Here is a 13,903-nt window from a genome sequence, read left to right as displayed (position 1 = left end):
CCCCATCTGGAAATGATGTCTCCTCAACATTTCCCAGAGCTCTTTGGTCTCTTCTTTCCCCCATCCTTTGTTACTTAAGCCTCTTTGGGTATTCGTTATCTGACAGTTTGGAGTGATGGGATAGAAGACATAGTTTGGAATCCCCTTACTAAACTGTGTGACTTCAGCCAAACAATTTCCCTGCTCTGGCCTTCAGGGTTCTCTAAAATACCCAGTTTGGACTAGATGGCCTTTAAAGCCCGTTAGCTCCAAATCTATGATACTCTGATTAGAATGCCTGTATTAGATTGCACACTTTTGTAGGGAAGGGACTATGCTGCCTTGCCACTTAAAAAAAACTGTAATAGATAATATTGGAGGGTATATTTGATGGATACTAGATAACTAATGGATCAAGTAGTTATCTTTCTTTGCTTACCATTCTCCCTCTATATCTCCCTTCCTCCCCTCTGCTTCCCTTCCCCCTTTCTTCTTCAGCCTCCTTCTAAGTCACTCAGGGTGAGCTGTGAAGTTTCAGAGGAAATACTCTTCTTTATCTCAAGTAAGGGTTTATTGGGGAAAACAGGAAAGATAGAGGATGAAGGTAAGAGGGTTGGAGGTTTTCCCATTATCTATACTGAGTCTTAGGTTGGAGGATATTGAGAGAAATGGCAATTTAGTCACTACCATGAAACTGAGTAAGTCAGAGAGAGATATATGGACTATTGTCCTTCTTCTTCTGCCTTCAAATCAGCCAAGGCCACCTTCAACTTGATTATCCCAAGTCCCAGAGGTAAACCCAGCTTCTTCCTTCAAAGTCACCACCATCAGCCAAAAAGCCCAGAAAAACAGTCAAACAGTTGGCTCTTGCCTTCAACTGTTTCCCAGTCACATTCCAAATGGAATCTTCCTTTGATTGACAGCTGATCCATCTCCAGCTTCTTGTCTTGCTGCATTTTCTTATAATTTCTCTCTTCTCCACAAAACCCTTACCTTCTGTCTTAGAATCTACTGGTTTCAAGGCAGAAGAGTGGTAAGGGCTAGGCAATGGGGGTTAAGTGATTTGCCCAGGATCACCCAGCTAGGAAGTGTCTTGAGGCCAGATTTGAACCCAGGACCGCCCATCTCTAGGCCTGGCTTTCAATCCATTGAGCCACCCTGCTGCCATCTTTTTCTCCTATCTGTGTGTTCCTAACACTTAACACAGGAGCCTGCATCCAGTAGGTGTTTAATCAATAGGGCCACTAGATTGTACTGTCTCGTGGACCAGATAAAAGAGAAGCTCCCAAGGAGCAGAGATGCTTTTAGTCTTTGTATATGCACAGAGTAAGGGTTTACTAAATACTTGTCATAAAGAAAAGAATTGACTCATCAAGTCTGGTTAATTGATGAAGTTCAAGAATTGCGCCTTCAGCTATGGTCTCACCCAAATGCAAACAAAACCACCTCCCCAAATCCTGGTGCTTCTTCTCCACCCATCCCCAAACCTGCCCAGGGCTCATGTCATTGCCATAGCAACATCCTGTATTTCCAAGGCAGGCAAAATGAGTGGAAATAAGTAGCAACAAGCCCTGGGTCCCACAGGTAGACAGAGCATATTTCTGGCCCCTGTTAATTTGTGTGTGTGTGTGTGTGTAATCTACCTGTCCCCCAAACTCGTGACACTCATGCCCAAACATGTCCCAAATGATTCCATGGACAATCAGTAAAAACACGTTCTAATGCCATTGACTAATAAAAGTGTACTCTCCAAGATTGCTCACAAGCATAAACGATTCCCAGGAGACTTGATGATCAGATGAATATTTTCTGCTATAATATCAGTGTGCTGTATCAGAGAAGCTTGAGCTTTTACACTCTTCTCCTATATTCAGAATTTGCAAGCATAGTTCATAGCAATAATGGACAGAAACAATCAGCCTTATTTGTGGCTGATTCTAGGAACAAGACACTGAGAGATGGATCCTGAAATTTTCTCCTTTCCTGTCTTGTCATCATTCTGGAGTTGTATCGGGGCACAGATTTTTCCCTTCTTGATCCCAGGTCAGGACAAGAAGGTTGAGTATGACCACTCCACCAGATGCCTTGTTTCCTCTTCTGGACCTTCCTTTCCATCCAAATATACTGGGAGATGGGGAAGCTAGTTGGCAGTGTCAGGGCTGGAATCAGAAGGACCTGGGTTCAAATCTGATCTCAGAACTTCCTAGCTGGGTGACCGTGGGCAAGTCACTTAACCCCAGTTATTTAGCCCTTACCACTCTTCTGCCTTGGAACTAATACTTGCATCAATTCTAAGACAGAAGGAAAGAGTTAAAATATATATAAATGACAAGATTACTTCACTGGCATCAACAGAAAATAGGCAGGCAGCCTCTTCCCAGCCCATAGTATACCCTTTCATGGAAGCGAAGCCTTGATGCCTGCCATCTTCTGTCTTCCGATGCTGAGCTCAAATCCAGTGGGAAGAATCACTCCCAGACTGGTGGCAGGGAAAGAGGCCTGATAGCTTTTTCTCTAGTCTCCTAAATACCAGAGAGAAGGGGAAACAAAGAGAGAACAAGTCAGAGAGCAGAAAGACTGGTTCTCTAGCAGCTTAAATGGAGAATGAGTCTTAGAGAATTTGACTCAGTGCTTCTGAGTTCCGCCAGTCTCCTGGGAAAACAAACCAGACAAACAATCCAGGTTTTGTGAATTCGTTTTTCTGGCTGCTTGCATCAGTGCTGGGGAATGTTGTAAGAGCTCCCCATTCCTAGCACATCAACATGGCCACTGAGTAATCTTAGAGCTGTATCTTTCCATGGTATCAGTGCAGGGGATGAAAGCCTGGCCCTGAAGGTGTCCCTGGAGAACAGGGTCCAGCTCTGCTGAGCAATCAAAGCCATCTTCCTGCTCTGTACTCTTTGAGCCTGAGCAACACAGAAAAAGCCTTCTTAAGATCCCAGCGTCACGCTCCAGAGCTGACGGAGATCTTGGAGGCTTTGTCCATCTCCCTTATTTTACAGATGAGAAAACTGAGGCCCAGAAAGGGCATAGGCTCATCAGATTACACATCTAAAGCTGGAAGAGCCCTCAGAGGCCATCCAACCACCTCATTTAATAGAGGAGGAAAGAAAGAAGATACACAGATCAGCGTCTCCTGTTGTTTTAGTTGCTGTTGTTCATTTGTTTCTGTCCTATCTGTCTCTCCTTGACCCCATTTGGGGCTTTCTTGACAAAGATACTGCAGTGGTTTGCCTTTTTCTTTTTTTTCCCAGTGGCTTAAGGCAAAAAGAGGTGCATAGTAGGTGCCTTGTGCTGATTTCTTTCGTTAAATTCAGCTGATTTCCTTGCTTAAACTTAGTAGGTGCTTAATAGGATCATAGATTATCAGCTAGGAAGGACTTTAAAGTCCAACCTCTTTGTTTTACAGATGGAAAATGGAGGCCAAGAGATCATGGGGTCCTAGCCCTGGAGCAGGTAGGACCTTAGGACCATGGAGTCCAGACTCTGAATTTTACAGATGAGGAAATTTCAATAAATGCTTGTTGTAGCGAATGCCCATTTCTTCCTACATTCATGTCCCTGTTTACACCGCCTTGGATATAAGCTTAGATAACAAGTGAGTTGGGACCCATTTGGCCCCTTTGCCAGTATAGTGATGTTCTGACATCGCTTCATTGTTCTCCAGGGCTGATGTGCATCGCAAACATCTGCCAATGGATGGAAGGAGGTGCATCAACGGATAAAGACAAGGGGCCAAATGAAACCATGTCAGAATATTAGTGTGATGGCACAGGGGCCAGAGTTTCTCCCTAGAGTCTCCCCCATCCCATTACACTTATTTTTAGCAAACTCTCTGCCCAATAATATGCAAGCTAATTAACCTGCCTTCCCCCATAAAGATTTTTGCCTTTGATTTTCTTTCCAAGATGGAATAATTTTCATCTAATGTTTGGAAAAGAAACTCATTAACAACAGTAATAATAATCTTTCTAGGAGGCTTTCGGGCTTACGAAGTACTTTCTTCCCAACAACCCTGTGAGGTAGGTAGTGTAAATGTTGGAAAGATGGTCCATTGGTTCCCATTAGCAAGTTCTTTAACTGAATCCTAAAGGGAGCCTAAACACTGTCCAAGCAATGATCACCCCCATGATCTGAGGCATGATCAGCCTTAAAAGATAGTTGAGGGTGTGGCAGCTGGGTGGCTCAGTGGATAGCCAGGCCTAGAGATGGGAGATCCTGGGTTCAAATATGATCTCAGACACTTCCTAGCTATGTGACCTTGGACAAGTCACTTAACCCCCAATTGCCCAGTCCTTAAGGCTCTTCTGCTTTAGAATTGATATAGATTCTAAGATAAAAGGTAAGGGTTTTTTTTTCCTTCAAAAAGAGAGTTGGACATATAATCTGGGAAAAATTAAAATATTTTGTTAATTAAAACCAGCCTTCTGTCTTAGAATCAATACTATGTACTGGTTTCAAAGCAGAAGAATGGTAAGGGCTGGGCAATGGGGGTTAAGTAACTTGCCCAGGATCATACAGCTAGGAAGTGTCTGAGGCTGGTTCTCAATCCACTGAGTCCCCCAAGCTGCCCCTAAATATTTTTTAAAAGACAGTTGATTAATTTGAGAGGAGTCAATTTAGGTGAGTCCAGGTAGGAGTTAAAACCAAGAATGCATCTAGCTCTGGATGAGTCCCATGGAAGAAACCTGAAGTTAGATAAGGAAAAACAATGAGAAGCTGGTTAGAGTCTAGAAAACACATGTCTATGATTTGGACCTACCAATGACTTTCTGCAAAGGAGAAACCAGTATCTTTACTCCTATGTGTGGCAGAGGATGAGAGGTTTTCATTTGCTTTCCTAGTTTATTAAGGCCACCATCAAAGAAGGGGTGTCTTTTGAAATCATGTCCTGAGAGTTAAGAGAGTGCTTTTATTGTTTTGGTCATTTTTCAGTTGTGTCTCACTCTTCCTCACTCCATTTTGGGATTTTGTTGGCAAAGATACTAGAATAGTTTGTTGTGTCCTTGTCCAGCATATTTTATAGATCAGGAAACTGAGGCAAACAGGGTAAGTGACTTGCCCAGGGTCACATAACTAGGAAGTGTCTAAGACCAGATTTGAACTTAGGTCTTCCTGACTCCAGACCTAGGGCTCTATTCTCTGTGCCATCCAGCTAACCTGAATGAAGAGTAGCAGATATCAAATATTTATACTCTGAAAGATCCATTATTTCATTTTGTTGCCTTGGGGATCATGTCAACCAATGTCTTTTCTCCCTTACATGAATTAGTATGGCTGAAAAATTTGTTGTTTAAAGGCCAGCCTCCCAAGAGAGGGAATATGGCTATAATGCAGACATTCCAAACTCTCCTGGCAGCAAAACTTCAAATTAAAATGTAATTGGGAAATATTTAATAAAAGAAATAAAATACAATAGACCATAGATGATGTTAACTTGTCATTTTCTAAGTCAAAATATTTAACAAAAGAAATAAAATACAACAGACCATAGATGATGTTAACTTGTGATTTTCTAAGTCAAAATATTTAACAAAAGAAATAAAATACAATAGACCATAGATGATGTTAACTCGTGATTTTCTAAGTCAAAATATTTAACAAAAGAAATAAAATACAATAGATCATAGATGATGTTAACTTGTGATTTTCTAAGTCAAAATATTTAATAAAAGAAATAAAATACAATAGACCACAGATGATGTTAACTTGTGATTTTCTAAGTCAAAATATTTAACAAAAGAAATAAAATACAATAGACCACAGATGATGTTAACTTGTGATTTTCTAAGTCAAAATATTTAATAAAAGAAATAAAATACAATAGACCACAGATGATGTTAACTTGTGATTTTCTAAGTCAAAATATTTAATAAAAGAAATAAAATACAATAGACCATAGATGATGTTAACTTGTGATTTTCTAAGTCAAAATATTTAATAAAAGAAATAAAATACAATAGACTGTAGATGATGTTAACTTGTGATTTTCTAAGTCAAAATACTGCCCACAGAGATTTGGTACCACTAGTGGAAATGTACAGGACTTGGAATTAGGAAGACTTGGGACCTTTACTATCTGTGTGACCATGGGCAAGTCATTTAATCTCTGGGCCTCTGTTTTCTCATCTGTAAAATGAGAGGCTTTGGTCCTGTGACTTCTGGGGGCTCTTTTATCTCTAAATCTTTGACAGACCTTTGACAAACCCACCTGAATTAAGCAAGGTCAGCACAGGCTGTTGATAGGCCCATGTGTAAAGGCCTTCTAGGTGAGGATTAGGGGAGGGATGTCACAGAGGACACTTGAGATGCTTCAAAGCACAAGTAAGTGTTCTGGTTTTTTGTTGTTGCTATTGTTGGTCTGCTTTTCAACCAAGCTGAACTGGGTTTTCCCCTGGTTGTTCTCAGACATCCTTGTCTTAGGTGTTATGTTTGAACATCATCGTCTTAGAGACCCCCCCTGTGTTCTGGAAAACAAGGGAACAGGGTGATTGCCAAAAAATAAAAAAAATTAGTACATCCTGTACTTTAGTCAAAGATAGAAGAGAGAACAAAGACTTCAGGTGGACCCTCAGTGCTGAAATGACTAGAAATCAAGACATTAAGAAAAAGAAAATAACAAGAATTGCAGCTCCGGCTGCAGGGGCCAGGAAGAGGGGAGCAAAAGCCCCAGGACCATGCAAAACCATCCTCGGTTTGGAAACTGACAGCTCTTTTAAAGTGTGGCAATGGAGTTTTCAGCCTGTCACCAAGCCCTGCATTTTGTTGTGGCTGCAATGGAATCTGTTAATCATGGAGCACGGAGAGGAGACTACAAGGGGCCCCGGGAAAGTCACAGCCCCTATTTTGATCCAGACTTTCCTCCTTCCTGAAGGGAATGGTTCGGTCAGCCCAGGGTTCCTAATTAGTTTTGTGTCCTGGAGTCCTTTGGAAGTCAGCCAGGGGTTCTTCTCAGAGTCAGGTTTTTAAATTTATAAGACATACATATGTTTTATACATATACATACATATATAATAAAGTATTTTTTAATTTCCCCAAATGATCAGTCTTCATAAGAGGAAAAAGCAATCTTAAAAAAAACCCTTATCTTCTTTTTTAGAATTGACATTACATATAGGTTTCAAGGCAGAAAAGCAGTAAGGCCTTGGCCATTAGAATTAAGTGACTTGGGGGGCAGCTGGGTGGCTCAGTGGATTGAGAACCAGGCCCAGATACTGGAGGTCCTGGGTTCAAATCTGGCCTCAGACAATTCCCAGCTGGGTGACCCTGAGCAAGTCACTTAACCCCCCTTGCCTAGCCTTTACCACTCCTCTGCCTTAGAAGCAATACCCAGTATTGATTCTAAGATGGAAGTTAAGGGTTTAAAGAAAAAATAAGGATTAAGTGACTTGCCACAGCTAGGTCACACAGCTAGGAAAGGAAAAAGCAGCCTTACAGAAAATGTGATGACTCTCTTTCTCTCCCCATCCTTCTCTTTGACACCAAAGGGACAACCAAAAGGAAGATGGTGTGGTATCCTTCCTTAGTGTCATAGGAGAGATCAGGGCCCTGAGTGCTGAAAGGGCTAACCCAGACCTTGACTGATGGCTTATATTGGGATCAATGGCAGTTAGATTAGTGAGCCTGGGAATGGGCATCATAAGTAATGGCAGTATTACTCCTGGGCTTAGTTGAAATGTAGACAGAAAATCTACTTCTTGAAGGCAAAAGTTATTTAATTTTTGTCCTAGGATCTTCAGTGCCTTGGAGAAGGAAATGGCCAACCATTCTAGTATCTTTACCAAAGAAACTCAAGATAGGGTCATGAAGAGCATGTCATGACCGAAAAATGACTAAACAACACAAATCTCTAGCGCCCAGCAAAAGGAAGAAAGTTGTTTTTAGGGGAAGAGGACAATTAGACCTACGATTTCTTTGAAATAGAGACTTCCCACTGAGAAAACTTCCTTCCCCCAGTGAAGGTCAGCACCTGCATGGTCTGTCTTAGAAAACTGAATGAGCACACAAGGAGAGTGATTTGTACAGGGTCACCCAGTCATTTTGTGGCAGAGGCAGGGAATGGAGCCCAGGTCTTTCTGACACCAAGGCTGACTTCCTACCCACTATCCTATGGGTTTTGCTTAATTGGATTGATTGAATTGAACCCCTACTGTTCAAAGAAAATGAAATCTCAGGGATGGTACAAAGGAAGAGAGAATGACAGAGCCTGGTTTCCTCCTCTGAAAAATGAGGGAGCTGGATATAAAGACCTCTAAGGATCCCACAATTCAAGACTCTAGGATGTCAGTGGGATCTTTCTATTTTCCCACATTCATGCTTTTGGGGGCTGGGATAGAAAGCAGACCCCCTCACAGCTATCCAAAGAGAATCTAGAAAAACAAATCTTTCTATTCAGGGTATTCCGATTTTGGAAGGGCTTTCCCTCCAAGGTCTCATGGGATGCTTACCATGACTCTAAGAGGTAAGGGAAATAAGTCCCACTTTACAGAGGATGAAAATTGGTTCCTTTCATGTAAAAGATGGATTAGGTTGATATTGAGGTCACTTCCAATGCTCACATTCTGTGATTCTGTGAAATAGGACTTAAAGAGAACTTAAGTTCCTTGGCTAATGAGAATGGAAAGTAGATTCAAACTTGGGTCCCTCCTGACTCCACCATTGTGAAGATTAAATTTAACTCTCCCCTGATTATAACAATGAAAATACTTAACTCTCCCCTGATTGTGAAGATTAAATTGTAACCCTTGTCTATTTTTAGATTTAATCCTCATAAAGTGTAAACACAGTACTTAAAAGTTAAGTATGAAGATCTGCCCATGTAGATCTAGTCACCAAAAGTGCAAATATCCTACTTAATCATGAAGTGGGAGGTCTGTGACCCACATGTGCGACAGTGGATAATGAATCAGAATCGACTTATTGCCTTCTGGGCAGTCCTAGAACAGGACTTCAACTGTGATTGGTAGATGTAGAATTAGGGGAAGACACAGGAAGTGACACAAGAGAAAATGTCTTTAAAAGGAGCTGTTACTTCCTGTGAGAATTCAATTCTTCATGCTTTCGAGATGAGGCTGGTGAAGAGGGGCAGAAGAATATGCTGACTGGACTGACTCTTTTAACTGCTGGATTTTTTTCTGAAAAAAACTATTCTCTGGAGAGACCTGCTCTTGAGAGACACTTCCTAGTTCCTCAGCTTTGCTGAGGCCGGTTGAAACTAATTCTCCCTGCCTGGAGGGGCCGGGAGTAAATTACTTAGTGCTCAGGCTAGATATCTTACCTTATCCTCTCTCTGATTTCTTACTTCACTCTTTCTACATTTTGTAAATAAATTGTAAATACAATCTCTCTGTAATTAATTAAATTCCTGGTGACCATATTCAAATAATCAAGTCTAACCCTTTAAAAATTAACCCCTTTTATCCCTTACACCATTCTGCCTCTAGCTGATACATAGGGAGGCAGTAGGTTGGGCCTAGTTGTGGAAATGTTTTGAGATGGATGTGCCCCCTAAACCACTCTGACTGTTCTGTAAAGGAATTTTATGGTGACATGGCTCTGGAATCTTGTGATAACCTCAAGGTGATAATCTCATCTTTTATCTGTTATGAACAATGGGATTATTATTTTTTTTTAGATTTTTGGAAAATTTTATTTAATTAATTAATTAAGAATATTTTTCCATGGCTACATGATAAATGTTCTTTCCCTCCCCTCCTCCCTTCCCCCTCCCATAGCCAATGTGCAATTCCACTGGGTTTTACATGTGTCATTGATCAAGACCTATTTCCATATTACTATTTGCACTAGATCATTTAGAGTCTACATCCCCAATCATAACCCCCTTGATCCATGTGATCAAGCAGTTGTTTTTTTTTCTTCTGTGTTTCTACTCCCACAGTTCTTTCTCTGGATGTGGATAGCATTCATAAGTACCTCAGAATTGTCCTGGGTCATTGCATTGCTGCTAGTAGAGAGGTCCATTACATTTGATTATGCCACAGTGTATCTGTCTCTGTGTGCAATGTTCTCCTGGTTTGAGCAATGGAATTATCAGATACAATGTGGGTATAGGGGAAAAAAGGCTGCTAGGTGGCAGAGTTGATAGAGTGCGGGACTCCTGAATCCAGTTCATGAATTTAAATCTGACCTCAGAAACTTCCTAGATGAGTGACCCTGAGCAAGTCGCTTAGTCCTGTTTGCCTCAGTTTCCTCATCTGTAAAATGAACTACAGAAGGCAATGGCAAATCATTGCAGTATCTTTGACAAGAAAACCCCAAATGGGGTCAGGAAGAGTCAAACAGGACTGAAATGACTGAACAACAACCACAAAAAAGTAAGAAAATATTTTCAACTTTCTACTGGACTTGTCTCTTCTCTAAAGCTATCCCAAGAGGGAGATATTGGTGGGTTTAATGAGTTCTTGTCACATGCTATCATTGCTGTGATTTAGTCTAAATGCTTTGTCCTTGATAAAACATTGATGTCTGTCTTGCTCTAAGCCTTTCTCTTAAAGCCACACTGGGGCCTGCCTTTCAGGTAAGACTATCTGTTAAAGATCTCTTTTCAATCTTTTGGTAATAAACCCTTGTGGATTGGGTCCAATATGGACCCGCCCACCCTTCCCAAATGCTGCTATAGATAGGATAGGATGAAGGGGTTCAGACCAGAAGGAATAATTGCATCATGGGAGTTAGAACTGGGGAAGAACTTGGCGATTGGTCAGTCCACGTGATCCATGTTAATAGATAAAGGATGCTGAAGCCCAGAGAAGGGGTGTGAGTGGTTTAAAGTTGCCCAGCTCACAAACAGCACAGATTCAAGCTGGGTTAAGGGATTACAGGATTTAAACCAGGAGGAATCAGAATGTAGGGAAGCTCATCACTTCCCAGGGCAAGAGAATATTTATATTGGGAAACCAATCTAGGCAATGAGTAATAGTATAGTGGGGGTGAATAAGAGTGACCACCTTCCTCACCATCCTATTGCACCCCTGATATAATAAAGCACCAGCACCACAGACTTTTTCCTGGACAGGATCTCAGAGGCCAACTTCCTTGTTTAACAGATGAAGACCAGAGTGCTTAGGTGATTTCACCAAGGACACACAGGATAGAGTGTCAAGACGGGAATCTGGTAGTTTCATGTTCATGAGTATAAATCTGGCCTCAGACACTTACTAGCTAGCTATGTGACCTCGGGAAAGTCACTTAACCCTCTTTGCCTCAGTTTTCTCATTTGTAAAATGAGCTGGAGAAGAAAATGGCAGACCACTTTGGTATCTTTGCTAAGAAACCCAGAGGCCAGGTCCTTCCATTCCAAGGGGAGCTAAGAGATCATCTAATCTAACCCTTCATTTTATACAGGAGGAAAGTGAGGCCTAAAGAGCCACCTTGGACTACACCATAGAGAGGATGTCTCTCTGCTAATGTAGATTTTTTTTTTTGATAAAACCTTCACCTTCCATATTAGAATCAATACTGTGTATTGGTTCCAAGGCAGAAGAACAGTAAGGACTGGGCAACGGGGATCAAGTGACTTGTGCAGGGTTATGGATTAGAGCTGGAAGGATCTTCAAAGGTCCTTGAGGTTCCTTATTTTACAGATGAGGAAACCAAGGCTTAGACATAGGAAGTCACTTGCCCAAGGTCACACAGATTGGAGGATGGAATCATGCATCTAAAGGGGAAGGGACCTTGGAGGCTAGTATGTCTATGTGACAGATGAGGAAACTGAGGCCCAGAGAGGCTCAATGATTGCCCAAAGTCACCCTGGTAGAACGAGGCTGAGTTGATAATCAAACCCACGTCCTCTGACATTCAGTCCTATTCTCTTGCTATTGCATCATTTCTTTCCATCTCTTCCTTGGGAAAGCTGCCATAAACTCTAGGAACCAATGGAAGGTAAACTATTTCTAAACCAAAGTCCAAGCCCCCTCAGTCAGCCTCAGGCACCTCTGCTAATTGTCTATTCATGCTGGCTGATTGACTTTTCAAATTCACAGCTAAACTTAGAGACTCGTCCTTCCTGGGGATACTAATCATATGACTGCCTGTTCAGTAATTAGAGATCCTGTATGCTGTGATTGCTTTTTTTTTTCTCCTACAGGAAGTTTAAAATTGACTCTTATTATTATTATTATTTTTAAAGGTTTGACAAGGCAAGGCTTCACCCCAGCTTCTGCATGTGGTGGCTGGCTTCTAAGGCACGTGCCATCTTGCTCATGGCACTGGAGGGGGTGAGAAGCTGGCAGTGATTCTCCGTCCCATTTCCCAGAAAAGATTTTTGACTGTCTGGGTACATAGGGAGGGAGAGGATTTGGAGAAGGGAACGGTGTGTACTTGAGCTCACTTGTTCCAAGGCATAAATGGAATGATGGTGTAACTTTCCACTTGATGTTTGGCGAATATTCCTCAAAGGCCCTAAGGTTCAAATACACAATCTCTTGGTCTTAAGACCATTCTGCCTATTGCTCATGGGATAAGGGAAGAGGCAGCATTGGGAAAACACATGGAATCAAAGGTCCTGAGTTCAAACCCTGCCTCAGATACTTACCAGCTATGTAACCTTGGGCAAGTCATTTCCTCATTTATAAAATGAAGGTGTTGGACTTGACCTTTAAGATTGGTTCTGGCAGAAAAAATCCATGACTCTAAGATAGTTGTGTGGAAAGAGCACTGGAGGGCATCTAGGTAGCTTGGGGTTGGGAGGACCTGAGTTCAAATCTGGTCTTAGACATTTCCTAGTTGTGTGACTCAGGGCAAGCTACTTAATCCAATTGCCTGCTTCTTGCAGTTTTTTTTTGTTGTTTAAGAAAGGAAAAAAGGAAAAAAGGAAGGAAGGAAGGAAGGAAGGAAGGAAGGAAGGAAGGAAGGAAGGAAGGAAGGATTAGAATGGTTATCAGAAAATCTGATTTCTAGACATGATTTGGGTACTAACTGGCTAGGTAAGCTTGGTCAGATCCCTCACCCTTTCTGGGTTGTTTCCTCATCTGACCTTGCCTAATTTCCTTTACTAATGACATCACTGTTCCTGTCCTATTCCTATTCCCTCAAACAATGCTTTCTAGAGCAATAGCATGGGTAGCAGCATTATAAAAATTGGGACCCTCAATTGGTCTTGAGCATGCCTTAGCTTCTTGGTCCTCCAAGATAAAGCACATGAGCAGACCAAACCTTCTGAACATTTCAGGGATTGTAGGGTCATAGATTTAGAGCTGAAAGGGATCTTGGGACAAACCTAGTCCAACTCTTCCATTTTACAGATGAGGAAACGGAGGCACAGGGAAATAGTTAGCTTGCTCAAGGTTATGAGAGTTGGAAGGATGAGAGCCAGGATTTGAATCTGGTACTGACTCCAGAGTCGGTGCTCCTTCTGCTGTTCCCTAGCCTTATGAAATTTAATGCCCAACAATGACAGGTATGAGGTAGGAGAAAGGAGGATGGGAGTTACAGAAACTCCCATCACAAAGCTTGAAGCTTTGTGGTTTCTTCCTATGGCAATTTCTCAAGTGGGTCCATAGACTCCTGTATTATCTCCTCCTCCCCAGTAAACTATAAGTTCCTTGACTATTTTTATTTGTTTTTATGTGTCCTGCCATCTTCTTATAGGTGGTGGTCTGGACCAATAATGTCATCAGTGTGGAGAACTTCCAGTTTGGAAACTCCGTCCCCCGATTGGTCTCAGAGAATTGCCTGGAGGGAGTCTCTCTTACCAAACCTAGAGGTTTCCTGACTTGATTAGGGTCATCTAATCTAATTCTCCTTGTGTGACAAATAAGGAAACCGAGGCCCAGTGAGATCAAGTAACTTGCCTGAAGTTACATGGGTGGCAGGGTCAGACTTTGAATCTGACTCTTATCTCAAAAGCTAAAATGCATGAAACTGAACCAAGGTCTTCTTGGGTCATGGAGTTAGGAAGGACCT

This window comes from Monodelphis domestica, chromosome 5 (assembly GCF_027887165.1).
Source record: "Monodelphis domestica isolate mMonDom1 chromosome 5, mMonDom1.pri, whole genome shotgun sequence".
Classification (NCBI taxonomy): domain Eukaryota; kingdom Metazoa; phylum Chordata; class Mammalia; order Didelphimorphia; family Didelphidae; genus Monodelphis; species Monodelphis domestica.
The sequence above is the reverse complement of the archived record's forward strand: the minus strand, read 5'-3'. Positions refer to the sequence as shown.